Raw genomic sequence first — 20097 nt, 5'->3', positions numbered from 1 at the left:
CACCAGATGTGTGGGTTTTTTCCCCACACCAAGCAGTTTTGCAACACCAGCTAGGTGTCCTACCATTTAACTCAATTCTGACACTATCTACCTGGAGATAGCATTAGATCCCACAGGTTAAGGGCTCCATCTCGCAAGACTGTCCCTCTCCCTTGCCAGTTTATATACCAGGCGCAACCCTCTCCCCTCCCCAGATTACCCACAATTTCTGTTTGACTTGGCTACCTGCTCCCCCTTGGATTCGATTATTTGCTAGAACATCTCACCAAACTCATGGAAAAACTTACGTTTACCAGTTTATTAAAGGATACAGAGAAGCATCCAGATGGAAGAGATATGAAGGGCAAAGTCTGGGGGAAGGGGCATGGAGCTTCCAAGCCCTCTACTAGCCCTCCACTCTCCTAGCATGTCCACTTGTTCACCAACCTAGAAGCTCTCTGAACCCCATACTTTTGGGATTTTTAGGGAGTTTTCATCATGTAGGCATGATGGATCATTAACTCCATTTCCAGCCCTTCTCCCTTCTCTAGAGAATGGGAGGTGGGCTGAAAATTCTAAGCTTCTAATCATGGCTTGGTCTTTCTGGTGACCAGCTCCCATCCAAAAGCCCACCAGGAGTCACTTTATTAGAACAAAAGGCACTGCTGTCACCCAGGAAATTCCAAGGGATTTAGGAGATCAGTGTCTGGAACTAGGGCCAAAGACCAAACGTTAGAATCAAAGATGCTCCTAGTGCTCTTATCACGTAGGAAATTACAAAGGTTTTAGGAGCTCTGTGCTGGGAATGGGGTGGAGACCAATATGTATATTTTCTATTAACTCATACATACTAAGAACTATTATAGATAGTTGATAATTGTTAACTTATCTATTCTCAAAGCGACACTATGAGGTGAGCTCCATATAACATGATGTAATAACATAATGGGACGTGACATGACGTGATATGACGTGATATGACATAACATACTGTAATGTAACATACCCTCATCTTAAAGCTAAGGAAACTGAGACACAGAAAGAATGAGTTTCTTGATCGAAGTCTCACAGCTATTAAGGAATAAGGTCAAGATTTTAACCTAGGCACTTTAGACTACTTTCTTCTGTCTTATTTAGATCAAATGCTCTCATGTTAAGCACGTATTCTTCGCTCGTGTATCAGCAGCTACCCCTATGCCTAGAGCAAATAGTGAGTTCACCCACACCAGGGCTTTAGCAAAGTTTGAAATCTTTCTTTAGCACCTTTCCATTTCCCTACATTTACCTGTGAGTCCCCTTCTTTTGTCCTCATCTTCCCTCTTCCTTCCTCCCCATGGGCTCCTGCTCAGCCTCCAGGGCTCAGACCCCAGAACCCCACTGAGGGCAGCCCTTCCATCCAACTGAAGTGCTCCTTCTTTCTCCTGAATCTAAACTGCCTCCACCTTTGCCTCAGCTGCTGTGAAGAAAGCCTACTAGTAGTTTCTGTCTACAGAGGAGTCTGTTGGTTAGGCCACAGCAAAAAATCTGGTCAGAATTTGAAGGTGACTGAGAACAATGAGTCCTTAAAGTCGTTTTCCCTTTGGCTTATTCCAGCCTAGCCAACCAGCAGTGCAAGGGGTAGACAAGACACTGAGAATGCAAAGGGGTGGCCCTGACTGTCCACTACCTTCTCGATTCCCTACCTAACATACCTGAGACTCAATGGAATTTCCTGACTACAGCGAAAAAGCACTAAGCCAGAGGAGCCCAACACGCGGGCTCGCTGTCTACGTGCAGTAGGGGAGGGGTCACATCACAGCTCAAGGGCCCACCCTTTTCACCTGCTAGGAAATGCTTGCTTCTCCAGTCACTTAATTCTACATTTTAAGTTTTTGGGTCTACAGAGGAATTTACCATAAAGCTGATAAAGTTTTAGCCTCAGGACTCCTCACTTCCTAGGCCCCTGTGAATGGAAGTTGTTGCTTGGGGTTATAGAGTGCTCTTGGTGGGGAGAGGGAAGCCAGGGTGCGATCAGGAAGCATTTATCTGTAGGCATTGCTGGTATATCTTCAAGGGACCTCAGAAGAAAGGGACTTGGACCTTCCAAGCTCCAGTATTTATTTTACTGTAATTTCTCATTCTCAGTAAATAGCCATTTTTGTACTAGATTTATATTTGTAATTCTGTTTTATTTGTTTGTTTGTTTGTTTTGTAGAGGGCTCACAAAATTGCATCAGCATCAGGCCCCACAAAAATTTGGAGACACGCCTGGGGCCTACCTGGTCCTTGTTATCTTAGATGAATTGAAAAGGAACCAAATTTGTTGGAAATAGATTTGGGAGTACCCTGTGCTGGATATTCTGTTTGCCCCCCCAGACCCACTCTCCACCCTTCTCTCGCCTAGTCTGTAGCTTAGGAGACTATCCTCTTTGGATACATCTCTGGCTCTTTTGCCACCAGTGGGGTCATCTGCAGGAGGTGGTGGACTGGAAGAAGGAGCATTAACTCTCCTGGCCCTTCCTTGCCTGGTCAGGGTTGGCAGCAGAGTGGGTTTCATGGGTGTGTGACCTCTGCAGTCAACAAGGCCCCAGACTCAGAAGGGCCCTGCACTTGGTTTAATGCTTTGTTGACACCATTCTGCAATTCTTAAGTTTATCTTTGAACATGTATTTGGTGATAAAGTCTGATATGTGAACAGAGGAGAGACACACGAGATATGTCTGCCATTTCTGGTTGTCCCGTTAGCATAGAGCATTTCCCATGCCCCACAGGCATAGGATTCCTGTGCACCCATGACACTTGGGAGTTCACTGAGACTCAAAGCAGGGTCAAGGTAAACCTGTCACATTTATGACTAATTAAGCCTGAAATGCCTCTCTTTCCACTTGAACCAAAACTTGCTTCAAATTTAGGGGGAAAAAAGGCAGTGGCGTGCTAAGAAACCCAAACAGCCAAGGCACTCTGTCATGTCCTTTTTCAGTCATGTTACTTCCCTATTTTAGCCAACCACTTACACTAAGAATGATGCCATAGAAGGAAAGGGAATATAGGGAAATCCATAGTTCCTTTTCCTTTCAGTCCCTCTTTACTCATCAGTAAACCAAAGGCAGCCAGTGTTGGTACAATGTGTATAAAAAAGTGAAATAAAACAGTTGAGTTTTGTGCAGTGTTTCCACTGTTCCAGTGAGAAAAAAAATACTAGTGCAAGTATGTCCTATGAAATACGGAGTGGCTAATTTTAGTGGTTCTGCATGCAAATTAAATGCTCTTATATTGCATTTAAAACTGACAGTGCACAAGTTAAGTGGTAGAGTTCATGCTAATAATTTAAACTTTTAATTTTTTCTTTATTTAGAATGTTGTTGAATACAAAACATTTAAAACATGACCAGTCAAGTTGGTGGGGTGGGGGGACTGTGGAAGAAAAGCTAGTGTTTCATAATGCAGGACCTTGAAGCACATTTTTTTTTTCTTGATTTTTCAGTTTGCACTGGGCTCCACAAATTAAGTACTGGGCCTTGGCTGACAGTGGCTGCATTCCTCCATCCCAAGCCACAGTTCCTGATGGTGGCCCTTTCCTACAGCTAAAGGTCTCCCTGGGTGTCTGGGGCTGGTCCCTCTCCCTTTTGCCTTCCAGATGGCTGCTGGCAGCACTTCCCACTGTTGCCAGTTCTAGGTGGGTGGGGTGTGGAGGGGAAGGAGGGAGGAATCACTTTCCCTTGTTTTCCTGTAACCTCCGCCCACACCTTTGTAAGTCACTTTCCTCAGTCCCTCTTTTGTACTCCTCTGTTTTCATATGTTTTACTATAGACAGTCTCAAACATAGACAGATATAGAGAAACTAGTATAATGGATGCCCACCTACCCATTATCCATCGTCAACGATAACTACTTTCACTCCCTTGGAGAGTGTACCATTTGTTTTTGCTGGGATCCTGGCTGATATGGGGCCTTCCTATGCAGTTGGGCTACTCTTCAGAGTCATTACACCCTTCTCCTCAACAGGGAACAGCAACTTGACAGACTATTTCTGAAAAGACCCAAATGGACATTATCCCACAGATTAAAATGGAGGAAGTGGCTTTAGACATATTTCCTGCCTGTTCAGTGAAAATTGGTTCCCTAACTCCCTCCTGCGCATCCTAACTCATCTTAAACCAGGCTTTGTTTTGTACACAAAGCTGCAAAGAGAAGGCATACTTGGTGCCATTCAAAATAATTGAACCACATGAATCAACAGCATTTATTCCCATAGATTATTAAGCGCTTTGTCATTTCACTCATGAGAGAAAAGGAAACACTTGGGAAGAACTGTTTCTTTGTGAGGAGGTCCTCTTTGTGAGAGGATTGATTACATGGTCATAGATCAGCAATATATTTGTCTTCTACAATTTCATGAAAATAATTTGGTCATTAATGAGATTTGCCAGTAAAGCAGAAAGGTCATATCCACAAGGATAGTCATTTGTAATACAAGACCCTGGTCTCTTTTCTCAGCAAGAGAAAGAATCATTCCAGATTTAGTCTTCTTACTAGTAGAGACAGTAAAAGTAATAGACTCTTCTATAAATAGGTATTTGGAATTAGACTCTTTCTCATCATGTCTCATCAGGGGTACCTTAGAACTGTCTAAATCAATAGAGAGCTAGAGAAGGAAGGGGTGGGGAAAGAACTAATATTTATTGAATGCCTTCTTTGTGTTATAAGTGCTCTCAGGTTTATTATCAATTTAATCCTCATAGTAATCCTGAGAGGCACGTGTTATTACCCCTGCGTTACGGAGGAGGAAAGTGAGCTCAAACCTCAAAGGATAAGTTGCTGCAAGGCCCACAGCTTCCTAATAACTACAATAGCTACTCTTTATGTATGGCTATGCTTGGCTCTGTGCCTCAAAGCACTTTACATTTAGATTTATGAAATTTAACCCTATATGGTAGATCACTTTATGCCCATAGTACAGCTGAAGTGGGTTGTGTCTCTCGCCATGGTACATAAATAACAACTGGCTGACTCAAATCCTTGCTATTCTCACTACCTTCTGTTGGCTCCCAAAGGAGATGAGTATACTCTTACAATTTCTTTTTCTGTCTTGGGCTTCTCTTCCCCTTTACCAATTTCCATTCAATCATTCTTGTTAGATCTTTCTCTTTGATAAAGGGCACAGAAGCAAATGTGAGTAGACAGGTTCTTTGTCATCATATTTCATTGTGCAATCAGTCTCAACAGTGGGCCTGTTCTTTCCTTCATCATTTTCCTGTCTAACATAATTTTCTCCTTTCATTGTCTCCAGACATGTTCACTCAAGTACTCCTAAAATATTTTAAGAAGCAATACAACCCTCACCACATTTTTAAGTTGATGCCTAAAATTTTTATCATGTTAAAAGAGTTATATATATATAATATATATCCCAACATATTATAAATAATGACATTTAAAAATAAACTGCCATCACTGTTTAATATCTATCCAGTAGAATCTAAATAATATAAAAATTTGATGCTTCATCATACTTTTAAAATACACATAAATAAGTTGTTCTTTACCTGTAGGAAATTTTCTTTTGTTCATTTTTCTTCTTGAAATTTTATTTCCATTCAGCTTCCTAATATGTTTTATACTTTAAAGTATTTCATGAATAACATACTTCTATGCAACAGAAATGTGAAAGCAAATGGAAATAATTTAAAATTTGCTGTTATCATAAGGTTATAAATGTTAGAAAATAATGCACAATTTCTCAAAACAGCATAAACATATGGCAAATATTGATGAATAACTACTAAACATAAAACGTAAAATTGTATTGGAATTGCAGTTCTTAATGAGATGAGTAAAGCCTTTCTCTCCACATATCCAGGGATGAATGTCCAGGGTTCATCATGAGTGTTGAGTGTATGACTTAGCAGATACAGGTGAGAAGGTCTTCACCTAACTTAAATAGGAATGATGGGGTTTTCTTATAGCAACAGGGCTCAATTTTTCAAATTCTTCTCAGTTACATACCCAAAATTACAAGGTAATAAATCAACAAGATTATTTTTAGTAATCTCTCGTCTTGAGGAATTGATTACGTGTCTTTCCCTTTTGTGGAAAGCAGAGAATTGGAGTCCACCTGACTTGCAAAGGATTAATTACCCTATCATTAGAGTCATTTACTTCTCCTTTCTTGAGCACCCTCGGGGTGTTTACACCCCAGGCAATGCCTTAGTAGGTTTGAGATGAGTGTGAGGTGCCTTCCTATTATCAGTTGATGAAAGAAATTGAGCAGAGGAGATAGGAAAGGAGAAGCAGCCTGATGCCTGGACAACAGGAGCGTTCTTGGGTCAAGCCAGTTTAGGAAAGCTTATCTGAAAACACGTTCCCTTGAAACAATCCATGCCACTTACTCCTTGGTAAGACTTCCTATGCCTCCCTCCCCTAATTGAAGGCCCTGGTCTCCAGCATTTGTTTTTCCAAGCCTCAGCTCATTTGTCACTTTTATATTTGTTCTGTGAAATGGGCTTTTTTCCCAGTCTCCATCTTTAGCACATATTTTCTTAAACTTTAAGCTCTTCCAAAAGCTCCCTTAGGATTTTATAATTAAGACAACTCTATGGACACAGATGTTTAACTATCCTGGCCAGTCTAGTAGAAAAAAAGAAAAAGGAAGGAGGAAAGGAAGGAGGAAGGAGGAAGGGAGGAGGAAGGGAGGGAGGAAGATCACAAATACTCTCGAAGATAGGGGGTTTTGAATTATAAGAGGCTGATTCTGTAGAGCAGGACTGTACATCAGGCTGCAGTTACTCAGGCCTGTTAGGTTTACACAGACATTGATTGGGTGCCTCCATTCAACATCTCTCCCTTGCTTCCCTCAGCAAGAGGACCTCCAGCTCATTCTCAGTCACACAGCTTTGGTGGTCAATTCCCATCTTGGCTCTGGAGGTATGACCTGGTTGTTGACCTAGGCCAGTGTGTCCCATATTCCTGGCTGTAGGAATTGACTGGTTCAATATAGTATAGAATTCAATCCAAGAGATTTTCCCCATGTTTCTAAGGGGAAAGAAAACATAAAAATTCTTAAATATATATTTTGGCAGAAGCTACTGACGGAGATGCTTTCTTTGCTGCTGCACGTGAATGGAGATACCCAGCCCCAGGAGTCTCTGGTAGCCATCTTGCAACCATGAGGGCAGAGGTAGGTCCCTTAGTATCAGACTCAATACTGTTTGTTTGTGATACAATTTCTTTTTCCATCTTGAGCTTCTCAGAGCTCTTGGCAGAACCAAGATATGGAGAGAAAGAAATTGGGAACTCGTCATAGTCATTTGATCTGGGATCAACCTCTCCCTGATTCAGATAAATTCGCAAATATTCTGTAATGTAAACCAATGAATTTTTCTTACTGTTTTTAATCTGAATTGAGTTCCCTATTACTTGCTACATGAAAGTGCTAATTAATATAATCACTACTATAATCAGAACATCTCTGCATTTATTGTATTAGTTCTTTCCCCCCACATTGGAGGAACATATACGTTGGGACTGACATATACATGGTTAAAATAAAGGATACAATTGCTCAAGATGATTGAAAAGCCACAGACCTAGATTTTCATTAATTTCAGGAAAGAAATATTGGTGCTTATATAGGTCGATATATAGCACCTCTCTTTCTTCTAACTGATCTCCAAAGACATTGAGATCCAGATCAAAATGTTAGTATTCTTATACATGGAGCTGTTGTGGTCATGGCTTAGCTGTATCATCACAGTGGGTTTCCTAATACTTCAGGCCTCAACTGGACTGACTTCACACTCAGCCATAGGCAGTGCTGAACCAGTTTTACAACCAGTTTTGTAAAGCTCCTGACAAAGGTGCACAGATAGTTACCCACTCAACAGACAGGCTAGCTTTTAAGAGAAGGAGGAAAGAGGGGCAGGGCTACAGCACCCAGAGTCTAATCCCCACCAGTATGTCAATCCTCTTATCTGGAATGAGATAAGTGAGGGGCAGGAGCTGAGAGTCAAGAAAGCAAACCTATAAAAATACCTAATTAGAATTGTGGCAAATACTTGGGAGGAAACAAGCAAGACATAGAAAAATAAATGGACAAGGTTGCTTTAAAAGGGGTAATCTGGCAAGCCTTTGTGAGATGACATTTAAATTGAGACTTGAAAGATGAAAAGCAGCCTGTCATTCAAATGAGGGGAGGATACTGGAGTCAGGAGCTTTCCAGGTAGAAAGGTCAGCAAGTACAAAGACTCTAAGGTGGGGAAGGGTGGGGATGGTGGGGGTGGGAGGTGGCACAAGATGAAGCTGGAGAATTAGGGAAGAGCTGAGCCATGTGGGGCTGTGAGTGATGGTCAGCTCAGGTGTTTGGGCTTTATTCTAAGTGCAATGAACAGTTTAAACTGGAGCATGCCAGTGAACAGTGAACAGTTTAAACTGGAGCATGACATGGACTGATACATAGTTTAAAAAGATCCCTTTGGTTGTTCTGAAAACAATCTGGACAGGGGCAAGAGCAGAGACTAGGAGGTCAGCTGGAAGGATATAGCAGTAGCCCAGGTGAGAGCTAATGATTCCCTGCTCTAGAGGAGTAGCCGTGGAGATAAACAGAAAGTGAAGGGTTTGAGACATTTTGGAGCTAGTCTAGACACAGTTTGCTGATGGATTAAATATGATTAAATACGGGAAGTAAGGCACATCTTGATTTTTGGTTAGAGCAAAAACATAATATTTCATTTCCTCCTTCCTTCTTTCCCCTTTTCTTCTCTTTTCCCTCCTCTTCTTTGCCTTCTTTTTCTTATTATTATTGCTATTTTTTTCAGTATGTGAAGAATATGTCAATATTTTATATGTAGACATTGTAGAGATTCAACTGAATCTGCAGTTTACATTTGGGTTATATATTTGGGAATTATCAGTAATTAGATGACATTAAAAGCTATAGGAATGATTGAGAGTGCCTAGGGAGAGAGTAGATAAAGAGAAGAGGCTACGGAATCAGAAAGTTCCCAATATTTAGAGGTCTGATTGAAACAAAGGAGCTGGAGAAAAAAATGAGAATGAGTAGCCAATTAGATCGGTGCAAAACCAGAGTACAGCATCATAGAAATCAGGAGAAGGGAGTGGCCAACTATATCACAATGCACTTCAAGAACACTGTAAAATGAAGGCGGAGAGGTCTTCTGTATTTGCTCCCAGGAGGTGTAAGCTTTCTCTTGGCACAAGGAATTTCAGTGGGGGAAGAAAACGTAATTGTAGTGCGCTGAAGAATGAATGGGAGGTGAAGAAATGGAAGCAGAATTATAGGCAACCTTTTTGAAAAATATTGCTGTGAAGGGGAATAAGGGGAATAGAGAAGCTATAAAGAGAAGGGAATGTGGAAATGTATATAGCTAAGGAAGATACTGTGTGTGTTTGTTTAAAGATGAGAGATTTTAAAGCTATCTCTTTGCTGATGGAGATGATCCAGGAGAATAGGAGATGGTGACATGCAGCAGAAGAGGGTTAAGCAAAGCAGTGAGGTCCTTGAGAAGGAGACTGAATCCAGAACAGAGACTGGGGGGGAGGGTATAGCTTAGTGGTAGAGCGCGTGCTTAGCATACATAGGGTTCTGGGTTCAATCCCCAGTACCTCCATTTAAAAATAAATAAATAAATAAATAAACCTAATTACCTCCCCCCCAAAAAAGAACAAAGACTGAAAATTGAGAGTGAAGTCCCCTCATCTACCTGACAGGACAGAAAAAGGAGGTGGGAGCAGAGGTGAGTAGTCAAAGATAAGGGAGATTTTGTCTGATGCTTCTGCTTTCTTACTAGTGTCGTTCAAGGCTTGAATAGAGTAATGTAGTTATATTATCCCCAATAATTCCAACATCTTATAATAATATTTTAATGCTGCTGTATGTAAGTCAACATATGATTTAGTTTATAACATTTCCATAGATATAAATTCACAAAGAAAAACAAATTTCTTGGTCAGAGCATGTATGCAAATTTTTTCACTATAAGTACATTCTAATCGACCATATTTAGAATTAAATATAAAGGAGCCAAGGGTATTCTATAATTATGATTACAGATATAATCACTGACATTTGGAATCTGTTTGCTTGAGTAGACCAGATAATTGGAATATCATATTAAATAGATTGAGGTTCAAACCTATACAAAAGACTGAATGCTTTGCACAGAGAAAAATTTCCATGGCTAGAGAATTGCATTCTTAACCTGGGCCAGGTATTTCAAAAACATACTGCTTCAGTCATAAGGGAGCAAAAGGAGAGGGTGGCATGGGTGGGAAGAGAAACATTACAGAAGACTATATGCAAACTCATCAGCACTTTTGGAAAAACAACACAAGGCCACAATCAAATCAGTAACATTATCTTTGGCCTATAAAGAACAATACAGCTTTTGGTTTGACTATCATCCTCAATAATTTATCTTATTGTTACATAATGTGTTTCCTTAAGAAAACTCAAAGAGCCCTAAACAATGTCTTTAGAATATTCTGAAGCTGAGAGCAGAAGGGAAGTTGTCTAGGCTGGTGCTGTCCAATAGAAATATATCACGAGCCACGTATATAAGTAAAAATTTTCTAGTAGCTACACTTGTTTAAAAAGTAAAAAGAAATAGGTAAGATTAATTTGAATATTATATTTTATTTAACCCAATATATCTAAAATATTGTTTGAACACATAATGAATATAAAAAAGTGGTCATGAGATCTATTCCATTCTATTGTTGGTACTAAGTCTTTGAAATCTGGTGTGCATTTAACACTTACAGCACATCTAAGTTTGGACTGGCCACATTTCAGGGGCTCACTAGCCACGTGGCATCTCAATTCTAGAGAATAATAGAAAGGGTGATGGTCACAGAATACAAAGTCTGGGCTTTATTGCAAGCGAATATAATGTGAGTCAGAGTTTGTCATTGTCCTGCTCAAAATCCTCCTGATTTCTCGTCAGTCCTAGAACAGCAGCTAAATTCTTACCTCTGAGGCTGAGCATGATGCAGCCATGCAGCCTCGCCTTCCTTACCAACTCTATGGCCTTCTAATTTCAATCTCCCTTTCACTCATTCTGCACCCCCCCACCTCAGGATTGTGGCACTTCCTCCTCCTTCAGCTTGGAATGCATCTTTTTTGGGCTCAATCCCTGAATTTTTCTAGGTTTTTGCCAAAATGTCATCTCAGGAAGGCCTATGATCTAAAATAGCTCTCCTCCCTAGCCACTCTCCAGCTACTTACCTTGATTTCTTGGTATTTTCATTACACTATACTAAAAGTACACATGCATTTTTTCATTTGTTTGCTGTCCATCTCCTCCACTAGAAAGTAAGTCCTATGAGGCCAGGGGCATTGCTTTGTACATTGTTGGATCACCAACACCTGGAATAGTGCCTGACACACACCAGGTTTGTTGACTCAATGGGTGAATAGTGTTATTTCTGGCAGATCATTTAGAGGGTGCAGTGCAGTGTTTAGGGCACCACTGTGTCCATTCTTTCTTTCCTCTAATTCTTCTCCATAAAGTAACTAGAGGCATCTTAATAAAATGCAAGTCTGATCTCACTATCACCCTCAGAGCCTCACTGCTTAGAAAGCTCCAAGGTAATGAGTAGCTCCCTATTGCCTTTAAGATAAAGCCAAATCTGGGGGAAAACTTAATTATATATGTTTGAGAAGTTGTACATGAACACTTGCTGCAAACAAACAAAACAGCATTCCTCTGACACATTCTCCCCCACAGCACTGTCCACTATTTCTCATTCATTAGCACCCCCCAGCAGCAACCACTATCAACTATTTTACCTGATTCTTTTGGGATTATCTCCATGTCTCTAAAGCACATGTCTAAACTGGTATTTTAAATAATTTCAGTGACTTCCACTCTAGAAGATGAAGATTCAGCTTATTTTCACTAAACCCTATGATACCCACCATATACATGAATACTTACCATTCCTCGTCCTCTCAACATGGCCATGACTTAACTGTAGTGCATTCAGTAGTTACACTGATATGACTTTGTAAATGTTATTCACATCTGAGCCAAAGAGTACTATGCTATGAATACTTTTCTTTTCCTGTACAACTTTTTGAGTTAATAACTTACCCTGGCCCCTGCCCTGATAACCTGGTTTTTGTAATAAAGAGGCTTGGCTCTATTTTTGATGTTTGACTGTTGGCAGCTTTCAATCTCCACCCTTGTTTCCTATCTCCGCCACATCTGGGTGGCCAAGATGAGAAGACCTGTGTAGGCTTTTACCTGTAAGAGTTGCTGGGAATTTCATATAGTGTAGACGTTAGCCCATGTTAGGGGATGACCCCACCATGCTGACTCCACCCTTTAACCACAATAAAAGCCCCGAACCACCTTTGTCATTTTCTCATCAGACCCCTCTATGAGCCCTTTCCCTGCTGGGAACTCCCAGCTTAGTACTAAATATACTTATATTCATGGGTGGGTGCATTGTGTCATGTGTCTGGACATCCAGATAAGTTCCTATGTGGGAGATCATGCTCACCTCTAGGCAGACTGATCGATGTACTTTCTATACACTTATCATTAATACATCTCCAAACTACTGCACCCCCAGTTTTAGAAATCTTCCCTCGACATTCTTTAATGCCAGTCATTCTATCTGTGTCATTTTCTTGGTGATTATCTGCAGAGCCTCTGCCCAGCTCTAGTCCAGTAGGTTGGTTGATCTTCAGGATTTCCTCGGAGCTGTGATCTTAGATTTTCCCTTCACCATTACCCTGACTGTCTAATGTATCAGAACCCTGTTCCCTGGATTCCATTTTTCTCTTTTCTTATTTTGGTTGAATAAATCCTCCGATAGCTTCCTGAAAAATTGACCTGTCAGGTAATGTGTTTGAACTTTCCCTTCTGAAAAATCTATAGTCTGCCCTCCACTTAATTAATAATTTGGCTGGGGAACTGTACACTAGAAATCATTTCCTTCTACTATTTTCTGGCATCCAGTGTGGCTATTGAGAAATCTGAAGCCATTCTGATACCTGATTCTTTTTAGAATCCTGTTTTTCTTTCCTGAAAGTTTTTAGAATATTCTCTTTGTCCACGGAGTTTGCAGTGTCAAAATGACATGTCTCGCTGTAGGTTTATTTTCATCCATTGTCTTAAGAGCTCAATAGGCTCTTTCAATTTGGAAACTCATGTCCTTTCATTCTAGGAAATTTTCCTGAATTGGTTCTTTGATGGTACTGTTCTCCCTCTATATTCTCCCTCCATTTCCTCTGTTCTCTCTTTCTGGAACTCCCTTTATTCAGATGTTGAACTTCCTGGTCTAGTCTGTACCTTTTTCATCTTTTATCTCTTCTCTTTCTTTTTGTTTTACTTCCTGGGAGATTTCCTCAACTATATAGTTTAAACCTTCAGTTGAAGCTTTCTTTTACATGATGACATTTTTAATATCCAAGACTTCATTTTTGCCCTCTGGCTGCTGCTTTTAAAAACATTAATAGCATCTGGTTCTTGTTTAAAGACTGCAGTATCTTATGATATTTCACTGTCTTTGACTCTTTGAGACATTTATAATAGGATTTTTTTTCCCTCCTTCATAATCTTTATTTCTTCTTCATTACATTTCTGTTAGTTTGTTTTGGTCTTTGTTTTTCTTATTAGAATATTCCATCAACTACCTGAAGATCTTTGGCTGGCTGTGCATATCTAGAAGAGAGGCACTAAAAAGTTTTGGGCAAGCTCAGTTTACATGGTTGGCTTGTCAACTGTGGATTTCACTGTAGGGCAATCTCTTGGTCAGAACTATGAGAAGAAAGTGTGAAAAGAAGGCTAGGTATCTTGACAGAAAGTTATAAACTTTCAGTAGGTTGTCTTTCAGCCTTTCCAACTGTTGGATTAGGATTCAGCTTTCAAGTCAGTTACTACTCAGCTATAACTTTTCTAGCTCTAAAACTGTGTTGGTGCTGTTTCTTCTTTCATTATCTATGTGCTTGTGGACTTACACTTTAAAAAAATCCATTCAGTATAGTTTTAGTGGGTTTTCAGGAGGAACAGAAGCTACCATGAGTGTTGCCTGACATTTCTAATAGAAATTAAAGCATACACAGTCTTTACTGTATGATTATTAAAGTGTCTGCCTTTTTGGCCCGTGCTGAATTCACCAGCCTTATCTCATGTCCATCCTACCTGCAGACCACTTTTCGGTTTCTTGAATGCACCACATTCACCCTTTGCCATCTGGTCCCCCAAGAGCTGATCCCTCTGCTGGGAGCTCCTGCTTGCCCTCCAACCCCATAGATACCTCTGTGACCTTTCAGGTCTCAGCTTAAGTGTGATTGCTCAGAGTGGACATCTCTGACCTGCAGATTAGGGTGAAATCTCCCTGTGGTAGGGTGTCCATAGCACCCAGTCATTCCACCTTTTATTTTCCCTCACTAGTCTGTAAGCTCTGCAGAGATAGGGGCTGTGACCATGCTCCACTTCTTTCACTGCAGTACATCCAGCTCTTAGCATGGTGACTCACCTAATAGGTGCTCAACATGCATCTGATGAATAAACAAATGAAGACAAGTGAAATGACGTGCTTGTGATAAGAAAACAGAGATAGTACAGAAAACTGATTCTTTCAGTCCTTTCTGTTCAACTGTATCAGCCTATCCCTGTTTTCTTGGTTTGTAATTAGAAGAAATCAAAATATGCTTGATTAGGAAAAAGAGATAATGATCCCTTAAATTTATAGGTGGGTAGTACAAGGATAAGTGTCTATCTCTGATTTATAAGTGAGGAAGCAGAGGATTGGTGATATTATACAGATCATGAGAGAAGGTTCTAGAACTGAGAATTAAATCTTCTGACTCCTAACCTTGTTTTCTTTTTTACTGTTTGAAACACACCTGGGATGTTATCTCTCAAACCTTATTGTCTTTTGTGCTCCATGGGTGTTTCTATGTTGTCCTATCTGACTTTCATCAAATAACAACCATTATGTTGCTGTTTAAGGGACTAAATCAGTGTGATTCTCTTTAGGTGGGGGTTGTACAAGAATTGTCTTGGAGACTTTCTCAATCTACACATGCCCCTTCTGCCTCCTGCCCCTCCAGTCCCTGCCTAGGATGTCCTAGAGTGGTCCTTTGAAAATGCTACCCAAGTGCTATTGACTGGGTATTTGTGTTCCCCTGCTGCCCACCTCCCACCAAATTCAGACGTTGAAAACTAATTCCCAATGTGATAGTATTTGAAGGGTTTTGAGAGATGATTTGCTTGTGAGCATGAAGCTGTCATGAGTGGGATTAGTGCCCTTATAAATGAGGCCCCAAAGAGCTCCCTCACCCCTTCTGCCATGTGGGAACACCATGGGAAGTTGGCAGTTCCTAACCCAGAAGAGGGTTCTCACCAGAACTCAGCCATGCTGGCACCCTGATCTTGGACTTCAAGCCTCCAAAACTGAGAAAATAATTTCTGTTGTTTATATGGTATTTTATTATAGCAGCTGAACAGACTAATACACCAAGTAATTTTGGGATGACTCATCTTCACAGGTGAGGAATATTGGATTAAATACTAGTTATGAGCATACTGCATTAATCCATTACTAACACCTGCTACAATGGTTCAGCAATGATAGTTGTAGAACGGTTAGTTCATTTACAAATACCAACTATAGTAGAAAAGAACCTTTTTTTTTCCAGAGTCAACTGTACATCTTTTAATACGACACTTAAAATTTCTTCCCTTTAATACCACACTTTAAATTTCTTCCCATAAGGAAGGGAAAAGCAAGATAGGGTGCTGGAGTTTAGGAGTTTTAATCCAACAGTCAACCTGTTTGAGTTTAGCCTGTTCTCTATATTCTTCCTGCTTCAGGATAGTTCCTTTCTATTCAGTAAGGGCAACCATAATTATACCCAGAGTATATCAAAAGAGAAAGAAAATGCCGTACATCATGCTTTATAAAAGATTTTGGTAACCAAAGTGTGTCTCAGGCTAAAACTGGAACCTGTGTGATGATCCTGGGGACAGTCTCTTGGTATCTCTAGGCCCATTTTCTAGTGTAACATAGTGAAAATGACAGTGTCTCCTAGAGTGGCATAGGTTAAAATAAGATGAGGTCACCAATTTATAGCCTATTATAAAGCCATAAGTTATTCTAGTTACATTTTAAAATTATAAATAGTTAGTGATTTTACCTAGGGAATGCGATATGTCCAATAACATCATCAATATAATTAACGTATGGATACTTTTTCTGGCTTGTAAGCACCTGATTAGAATAGGCATTTGAATGCAGATGAACTGTCAAGGGACTTGGAAAGAAAGATTAGATGTTTTTGATAGAAAAGCTATGTTTCTGAGTGTAATTGCTCCTAGCAGGCCTTGTCTGGACTGACCAAAGAGCATAAAGTTTTGGTTCACTAAAGTATTAGTTTCTGATCACTTTTACATCCATGTCCAGAGTTCAACTATAGGACGGGCCTCTGAATTTTAATTCTGCTGGGTGCAACATGATGCATGGAAACTGATGACAGTCATAAATGAGGACCCTTTCTTAATGACACATCTGTACCACGCACAGATAACACCAAAGGGACAATTAAGTGAATTGTAAGTTAGTTCGAAATGGTAGTAGATTATTTTCTCATATAAACTCCTATTGTACAAATTATATAACAATGAAAAATAAGAATGAGATGCCATTATTTTATTTAAGCACGGTTTAGTAGGAGAAGGGAATTTACCAGTATTTCAGTGCACACTTTGACCCTGGTAGGAGTTTATTTTCTTCATATTCTGAGCTAATTTATACATGACATCATTTAGATGGTTTGGCAACCTCTTTGTTCCTCCTACAATCATTTGCAAGTCAATTTACTTATGTCCCTAGGTCTCTTGCAATACATGATGAAAAAATACAGAATTACCTACAAAACAATCAGACAAATACAGGTCTTATTCCTGAACAAGCCTGGAGGTTTGTGTCAACAGTGAGTGATTTCTGTAAAAGTGAAAAGGATTTGAATTATGAGTGACTGGGAGGGGGAGAGGGAGGGGAATGGGAGAGCCTCCATTTACCTGAGTGTGAAAATACACTGGCTTCTGCAACCTTCCATTTCTCTCTCTTTTTGATTTTAATTTTCTCTTTGTCAAGAAAGAAAGAAAGAAAGAAAGAAAGAAAGAAAGAAAGAAAGAAAGAAAGAAAGAAAGAAAGAAAGAAAGAAAGAAAGAAAGAAAGAAAGAAAGAAAGAAAGAAAGAGAGAGAGAGAGAAAGAAAGAAAGAAAGAAAGAGAGAGACAGATAGACGGGGTGGGGAGAGAAAGAAAGAAAGAAAGGAAAGAAAGAAAGGAAAGAAAGAAAGGAAAGAAAGGAAAGAAAGGAAAGAAAGGAAAGAAAGGAAAGAAAGGAAAGAAAGAAAGAAAGAAAGAAAGAAAGAAAGAAAGAAAGAAAGAAAGAAAGAAAGAAACCCCAACAACAAAAAGGAACCCTTAAGACTGGACATTATCCAACAAGTTGGAATGTAAAAGTTGATGACAAGAGTTTTGAATTCCACTTACCAGTTTCACTGATGACTCACTGGAAACTTGGTATAGGTCACCTAACCTTGTACTACATCAGTTCCTGGATGTGTTCAAAAAAGGAGGATAATGTTTGATCCTAAAACTAATTAACTAGGGTAACTGTTTAGAGTTCTAAGAGGATATTTAATTATGTAAGTTCCCACCACTTTAATAATTACATTCAACTGTATGTATGTCTTAATATTTAGCTATTTACACTTTGGTTAAATTCTAAAATTTTACATTAGGAAACGTATGTTTTTGCTTTAACTTCACTTTTCCAACTCTAATCCCCACATCCTTGGCATGTTTGTTTCATGGATTCCTTTTCTTTTCTCTTGATACTGTTTCAGGTCAGTAAATCTGCTTCTGCTTTTGCTGGTACTTTAGATTCTAATCAAATCCTCTATATTTCCTCTCATTTGGATTAGGATTCACTCCCTTAAAATTTACTGCCAGCATATTAGTCTGCTATTTTTCTTATATGGAACAGATCCATTTATAATAAAAGCATAATTTATGTATAACGTAACTAGAAATAATGTATGTTAAGTTAAATTTCCCATAACTCTTGTGTGGATCTTTGTCCCTCTATCATATTTGTGTATTAATTACTCTTCATTAATGTATCTCAGTGTATCAGCTGGGAGAGGAGAAAGTTTACCATTCAACTTAGAATTTCACTACTATGGGTGACTCGAGAGGTTGGCTAGTTCCAGACCCTCATTTTATTTTATTTTATTTTTTCTTGGGGACGGGAGGTCATTAAGTCTATTTATTTCATTAGTTTTTTTTTTTTTTAAATGGAGGTACTGGGGATTGAACCCAGGACCTCGTGCATGCTAAGCATGTGCTCTACCATTTGAGCTATACCCTCCCCTCCAAGACCCTCATTTTATGGATAAGGAGGTGGGCATGTCACATACTTGTCTAAGGCCATACAACACTTGGTGACAGAGCAGGGACGACGACCCATGAGTCCTGGGTCTCCAGCCACTATTGTACACAAACAGGCTTTAACTGATGAATTTGATTAAGGTCACCCATGCTGGGTTCAGCCCCTCGGTAAGTTGATCTGTGTATATGCAGACACTGCACCTTTAGTTCAGGCCAGCCAAAACTATAACCTTGTGAACCAGAAGTTCAGATGAACAACTGGCACAGATCCATCCTCCACTGAAAATACATAAGCCACACAGATGCTGGATAGTCATCTTTGTTTCTGAGGACAACTCATTACTTCTCAGTGGCAGCAATATATTCGACACTCATTTGACAAATATTTAATTCACATCCACTATGAAACAAACATTTTACCTTTTGTATCTAGGGCCCCTGCCCTCAGGGAACTTACAATCTAAGATGAAGGCAAATGTGAAACAAATAACTGCATCAAGAGTTAAATCCTGTAAGATAAGTGTCCATATTGTAAAAGCATCCAGTTAAACATTTCCTTCTTTGTATCGCAGTTTCTTGCAAAATTTAGCCATTTTAATACATAACCAACAAAGGAAGCAAATAAGCATATAATGGAAAGTTGGTTATTCATAATTGCCAAGGTTTACTTGGTTCACTACTAACAACTGTTTCTCCTGCCAGGTATACCATTGTAATTAGATGAAAAATTATTTTTGGAGTGGGATAGGTAAAAATGAAGAAAATATTAGTTTTAGGTTTTAAAGTACTATTTTTATTATAATAAAAGTAATGCATTTTGGGGGGAGGGTAAAACATATTATACCTAAAGGTATAAACTGCAAAGGAAACGTTCTCTCTCTTCTGGGTATGCACACTTACAGTTTTTTATTCTTTTTCTTTCCTTCAGAAATCTTCTATGCATATAGAAATGTATGTGTCTATTTCTCCTATACATATGAAAATGGGTTAATGGTAAATATGTTACTTTGCACTTACTTTAGACATATTTATACATCAATCCATATTAATCTTTCTCATTAAAAAAATAGTCATCTCCTTCCCCTTTGTATGCATATACCATGACTTATTCAAGCAGAAGTTGATCTCTTAAAAAGTCAGAAATAATAAATACTGAGAAGGTAAAACAGAGGAAAAAAATAGATCTCTCTGTCTCTGACACAAACATATGAAACAGCCGTTGTCAAAATGAATAATAAGACAGCCATAGATGTATAGTTGTCAAAGTTCATTCAGTTAATGACTATTTCTTCATCTTTCTGATGGATAGGTAGAACCCATCAATATACTGTTCGGTTGCTTTTGTCTTTTCATTCATAACTGCTGGTAACTTTCTCCCTAACTAATCTGAGGAAATGGTGAAAGTCAAACTTTTTCCTGTCTAAGCCCACACTGTTGGTGCTGTCTGTGAAATGAAGATATGGTCACCAGGACCCAACATCCTTGCATTTTAATTCATAATGACTTTTTCAATGAGTCCCCACCCTTCTCTGCTCCCCACTTTGCTTGACTTCCTGTCTTTTATCAGCTGCAATCTATCAAGACCCTATAATATGCTCACTGCAGAGCAGAACAAATCAAAGTGTTCTACTTCACAATTTAAGGAAGGCAGGGGGCTAGTTTTTGTTTTCAGATAAAAAAATCTATAAATAAAACGTTAACTCCCCAAA

The 20097-nt window shown here is 39.3% G+C and overlaps 1 protein-coding gene across 2 annotated transcripts in view; it reads left to right on the top strand.

Moving 5' to 3' along the window:
- The window catches only part of CDK14 (cyclin dependent kinase 14), a 610838-nt gene that overhangs the window by 100261 nt on the left and 490480 nt on the right, over nucleotides 1–20097 (top strand). For both annotated transcript variants that reach the window (XM_045519926.2, XM_045519925.2), the window contains one exon: nucleotides 7038–7135. The gene's annotated coding sequence lies outside the window, so the exon portion shown is untranslated. The remainder of the gene's footprint in view (nucleotides 1–7037; nucleotides 7136–20097) is intronic.

This window comes from Camelus bactrianus, chromosome 7 (genome assembly GCF_048773025.1).
Source record: "Camelus bactrianus isolate YW-2024 breed Bactrian camel chromosome 7, ASM4877302v1, whole genome shotgun sequence".
Taxonomy (NCBI): Eukaryota; Metazoa; Chordata; class Mammalia; order Artiodactyla; family Camelidae; genus Camelus; species Camelus bactrianus.
Note: the sequence above shows the minus strand (reverse complement) of the source record. Positions and strands in the feature narration are given on the sequence as shown.